Raw genomic sequence first — 5827 nt, forward strand, 5'->3', positions numbered from 1 at the left:
AGATTTAGTTAGTGGGTCATTTGAGTTTCTTAACCTGTATAGCTAAGAAGTAACTCGTGGTATATTCCTTCTTCAAGAGGCAGGTCATGTGAGACTTGGACAGTTCTATGACTAGGAATTGCAGAAAGGTAGAGCATTAGCCATCAATCTGTGAATGAGGGTTTCTATTAGGGTAAGAATGTGAAAAACATTGCTTTTTATGCTATAAGATGCAGGGAGTTCTTGCTTTACTTTACACTAAACAGCTCAAATAAACATGACATATAGAAACATAAAAACAAATGAACACTTAAGGACAGACATAAATGATAAAATTATAAAATAGCAAAAGATTTTATAAACAGATTAGCAAAGACTGAAAAATCACATCTGAGATCGTTTACTTGGTAACTACGTTGTTGGGAGCTTTGTAAGAAAAACAGTTAAAGGAATTTTAAAACAGAATACATTTTTATTTCTTTAAAAATATATGACAAAATTTCTTCTACCATCTGCCATGCTCAGATTCATACCACATTATAAAATTATTTAATTCCCTAAAGTACAAAAAAGAATGGCTGAATCTCCGAAGAGTTGATAAAGACTGAAGATGTTTATAAGGCATGCTTATGTATGCTATTTCAAGCCATCTACAGGACTTGAGATAGGAATGTTTAGTGTTTGCAAAGCCATAGTCACTGAGCCAGACTTTGTAGTGATCCAGAGATCCTTCCATTTCACAGACCTGTCCTTAACGGCTTCTCCCAAAAAAGATTCACAACTTTATCTGTTGGCTGTGGCAGTATGAGAGGATCTTCCTTCAGTACATATACTACAGCTACATTGGAGTAGCCACCCTTAGGAAGTACCTAGGAGAAAAAATAGAGGAAGATGATGATCACTAACATTTTCTAAGAGTTACACTTTTAATATGATTTCCTATTAAAATTAGGTCTCTTATGTCATGTGGATGACTACTTCATGTAACTAATTTTATTTTTACACACAAGGTTGAAAGTGAATGTATGGTGAATTTATCTAACAGCCAGCTGAAAAACAGGGGCATCCTGCCTATATCTGTATAAGGTAACATATGAAGAAAATACAAATGAGATTCAATGAACTCAATGTAGAAAAACAAACAAATATGTGTTTATTAATAATATTAGTGATTCCTTTCTGAAAATGGCTTTGTATAAGTACCTTAATTCTCATAAGTGTGAAGCAATCCCACTGGAATGAAAAGAAGTTCTGAGTGGAGAATTGAAGAGCAATTCAGTAACTGGACTAAATATCAAAGGTACTAAGAAGCTGGAGATGTGATCTACTGAATCCTACCACTAATTTTCTGCTCTGTCTTCTATTCCCATTCTCCTTCCAAACCTGTGAATAGATCTAGACATACTAACACTTCCTACATTTTTTTTGAGTCTCACTCTGTTGCCCAGGTTGGAGTGCAGTGGTGCAATCTCAGCTCACTGCAACCTCTGCCTCCCAGGCTCAAGTGATTTTCCTGCCTCAGCCTCCTGAGTTGCTGGGATTACAGACACGTGCCACGATGCCCAGCTAATTTTTGTATTTTTAGTGGAGACAGGGTTTCCCCAGGTTAGCCAGGCTGGTCTCAAACTCTTGACCTCAGGTGATCTGCCAGCCTCGGCCTTCCAAAGTGCTGGGATTACTGGCATGAGCCACCATGCCCGGCCATACTAACACTTCCTACATTTTGAAAGAGAGGACTCCAGAAAATTAGCCTCATTCATTAATTCCAAAAATTGTTGTTTTGTAGCGTGTAGTTTGCTGTTTGGTTTTGGAGCCTTTCTTTATGCTGCTAAAGTGTCATGTACTCTGTGGCATTCAGCATTCAGTGTCTGTCAAGTGATATATAAGATGAATTCATAAATAAAAAGCCCTGATCAAAGATTAAAGAAAGAAATAAGAATAGCAACAAAGACTTCTTTCTTTGTGAACATTTACCCATATTATTAATAATAATATAATTGTTAACCCATAATAAGCACCCAGGGAAACTATAATTGGTATAAAAATAAGATAATTATATAAACAACTATAAAATATGACAGAATATAGGAAGTGAGAAAGCATTACAAGATTTAATGAGAAATGGGATGGAGGGCTCACTGACTAAAAAGCACTACCCTTCTAGCTGGCTAGGTCAACTCTATCACCATCCTTTTCTTCAAATTCATCACGGTCTCCAAGCACTCTGTTTCTCCAATTTCTCCCTCTTTTAATTTATCCTTGCCCCTTACTTTAATTCCAATACATCTTCAAGCCCATGGGTCATCAATCCCTCTTTTGCTAATATCTCAATTTCCCCTCTTGCATTATTCATATCACACAGCATCTGGCTTTCCACAGTGACCTTCTCTCAGTTCTTCAAATGTTCCTTCTTCACTCCCACCTCAGGGCCTTTGCATATGTTGTTCCCTCTGCCTAGGACACTCTTTCATGTCCTTGCATTCCCTTAATCTGCTCCCACTTCACTTAGCTGGACTCTTCATTCTTCAGATCTTTGTGTAAACCTCACATCAGGGAAGACATTCTTGACCCCCAGCCTAAGGTGTAGCCTTCTAAACACGCTGCACAGACCCCGGAGAACACATGAAACTTGAAATTAGTTATCAACGCCACTTTTGTGTTGGATTATAACCTCCATTAGAGTGGGTAGTAATTCTGCCCTAGTTATTACTCAATCCTCAGCTCTGGTTTATCGCTTGATGTACACCAGGCATTTGATAAACATCTGTGCCATAAATGAAACAATGAAAGGAGAGGAAGACCCCACACATTCAGCTGGGATGATCAAGGAAGGATTTATGGAGGAGAAGGAGGCCTGTGCGGCAGGCTTTGGGCAATGTACACAGTAGTGACAAGCAGTGGGAATAATTGGTGCTGAGGCCTGGAGACAAGCGAGTCGGTGGATGCTCAGGGAAGAGTGGAAGGTTCATTTTGGCCGTAAAGGATGGACCATTCAGGAGAGTAAAGGAATATATTGGGCTGGAAAAGAAGGTAAGCATAATATGGGGAAGGCAGGCCTGTTTTGGAAATCAATACTTAATTTTGTAGCCGATGCAGAGACAATGAAGGAATACAGTTCATAGGTCAAACTAAAAGAGGAAAGAGAATGTATATAGAAAACTCATTCTTGAACTCACAGTGATACTACAGGCAAGAAAAAATGGCAAAAGCCTAAAATGGACTGCTGACTGCATGAAATAAACAGAAAAGAAAAGAAGTGATAGAAAGAATTACATGTTTAGGATGGATTGTATAAAGAATAAAATATTTAACTAAAATATTTGGGGGGAGGCAGGAAAAGAGATAAACCAGCATGCCTCTTGAGGTTCCTGTAAGAGTAACTAGAAAGAATGGAATAATCTAGATGTATACATGGTGAAGGGAAGGAAATAATCAGTTTATTTTGTAACACTATTGTGCTAGATTTTTAACATTTTAGCTAGAATATAGTAATATTGGGGTAAACACTGTAAATCTGTGGCTGAAGATCAATGCAGAATTTCTGCTCTAATGAGATATTATATTTACATTTCTGGTAATATCCTTAGTCTGTTCACATGCTTGTGTAATATAAAAGTATGTTTTAAAAAAAAGACTGCTTCAAGCCATGAATAAACAATGTGTGTTTTCCTGGAGAAATAATTGTACAGAAAATTTGAGGCAATAATCGCCAACCCACTTAACCCCCTCCTCCAACTTAAAAGTATTTTTATATTAAAACAAACAGAAATGTATTGTGGAAGAGAATACAAGATTCACATGGATTTTTAGATAACACTCAAATTCCAAGAGATTTTGTACTTGGCAAACTGCTTTAGGGTCTACCTTCCTTGCCTCAATCTCTTACCCTTCAGTTCAAGTTTATTTTGCTAAGAAAGTTATCTAAATAGCCTGTCCACATCTATATTGCTAGCAAGTGGCAGGGCAAAGCAAATTTTAAATCAGATCCCTCCAGAGCCTGTGCTCTAAACCACTAGAGTAGACACTATCCAATAATTTAATGGTCTTTTAATTTTAGTTAATATTATATTTAGCATTACTTACCAAGTAAATGACAACATAAGGCCAAATGCAGGCCGCAGGTATTTTTCAATAATGAATTAGCAGGGGCTCCAAGAAGACAGCCAGAGAAAGTGATTGTTCACAGTGCTTGAGAGGCTGAAGATGGGATTATTGCAGAGAGAAAAAGGTTACAGTGGTTTCCTTAGTCCTCTACTCACAAATTAAATGGTTATGTTACATATTCTTTTAAGACACAAGCCATCCTCCAAACTTTTAAAAAACAGAGAGCCTACAGCATTTTCCTGTTCAAAACCTTGAAAGCACAGTTTAGAAAGTCCTTCACAATCTGGCTCTAAACTACCCTCCAGCAACTAATCCCCATAGAAACTCAGCTCCAAATACATCAGACTATTTATTAATTAATTAGTTAATACAATTAAAAGTCTTCTTGAAAAGACAACCTTAAGGTAAAGACTTCAGGATAAGAAAGAGTTGTACAGATTAAAGGAATGAAACAGGGTTGGGAGAAAGAGAATTCCCTGCAAGAACATGCAGAAACAACATCCCATAGGAAGAAAGAGCGAGGCCACTGACAAAAGTTCATTCAGGGAAGATGGTAGGGGTGAAGCTGCAAAGGCAGGTAGGCAGAAGCCAGAAAGAGCACTTCGCAAGGCCCATGCTCCAGTGGGCTTTCCTTCTAGGGAAATGGAAAATCAACAAAAGGTTTTAAGAAAGGAGCGGCATGCTCAGATCCGATCTGTGCTTAAGAAAGTTCACTCTAGATACCCCTTGGAAATGATATTAACACACGTTGTGTACCACCATTACTACTTCCAGATGTATGCCCTCCACTGACTTTTACAAGTAAATGTGGAAACTGACTAAGGGGTTTACCTAAGAAAACTGGTTTTGCACTCTCAGGTTTCAAAATATAGTGATGAAAAGCACAAACGCTTTCCTCTTAAAATCTCGGAGTGCATGTTAGAGTATTTTTTAAACTTTGGTAACCGTAAGAAGCAAATTAGAGTACTCCATTTTAAAAACGTTGCATAATACATGAAATGTGATATTACAGCATTACCGATCCACTTTAAAATGTTTTTAAAAATGTACTTATTTAAATACAGAAATATGATCAATGAATACAGAATTATATAATCACCAAGAGAACTTACTAGAGTTTTCATAATGGTCTCTTTGCTCTTCTTCTGCTGATATTGGCGCCAAAGAAATTAGGTTATAACTATTGTTTCTTTTTGTGGCTGAAGAGACATTTCCAAGTACAGAATGAATGGAGTTCATTCAGAAGCCTTGCAAATGGGCTGTGGCCCCTTTTTTAATGCATAATAGGCCCAGCAAGGATATTTAGGACAAAACCAAGTTTTACTTTTAACCAGTTGACAATCTTCACATTTTAAAGAGCTCCACATGCTAGATTTACTTAGGCTTATCTGTTCTTTCATCACAATTTCTATAGAAGAATATTAAGGATGCCAGAGTCACCCACTTAGGGAAGGCAGAGAGTTTTTTTAAAATAACAAGATAAATCATATGTTGCTTAAAACCTAAATTACAGAGAACATAGGAATTTCCAGTAGACTAAACTTGTCACAGTGACATGAAACAATAATATTTGAGAAAAAAAAAAAGAGAAAGAAAGAGCTTAGTGGAGAAGCAAGTCACTGGGAAAGGGAAAAAGCTTAAAAGTCATGCATATTTAAAGAAAACTAATGTTTTGTCGTTGTTTCAGCCACATCTGAATACATTACGGTTTAATGTACTTTAAAAAAAATTTAAAGGCAAAACA

General features: G+C 37.0%; 1 long non-coding RNA gene across 1 annotated transcript; it reads right to left on the reverse strand.

The window, feature by feature from the left end:
• Positions 1–317: 317 nt before the first annotated feature.
• On the reverse strand, positions 318–4853 carry LOC105485474 (uncharacterized). Its single transcript, XR_989590.2, has 2 exons — positions 4063–4853; positions 318–848 (listed from the first exon to the last, which is right to left on the reverse strand). It is a non-coding gene; the product is annotated as an uncharacterized lncRNA (long non-coding RNA).
• Between the last annotated feature and the right edge of the window lie 974 nt (positions 4854–5827).

Source organism: Macaca nemestrina, chromosome 1 (genome assembly GCF_043159975.1).
Source record: "Macaca nemestrina isolate mMacNem1 chromosome 1, mMacNem.hap1, whole genome shotgun sequence".
Classification (NCBI taxonomy): Eukaryota; Metazoa; Chordata; class Mammalia; order Primates; family Cercopithecidae; genus Macaca; species Macaca nemestrina.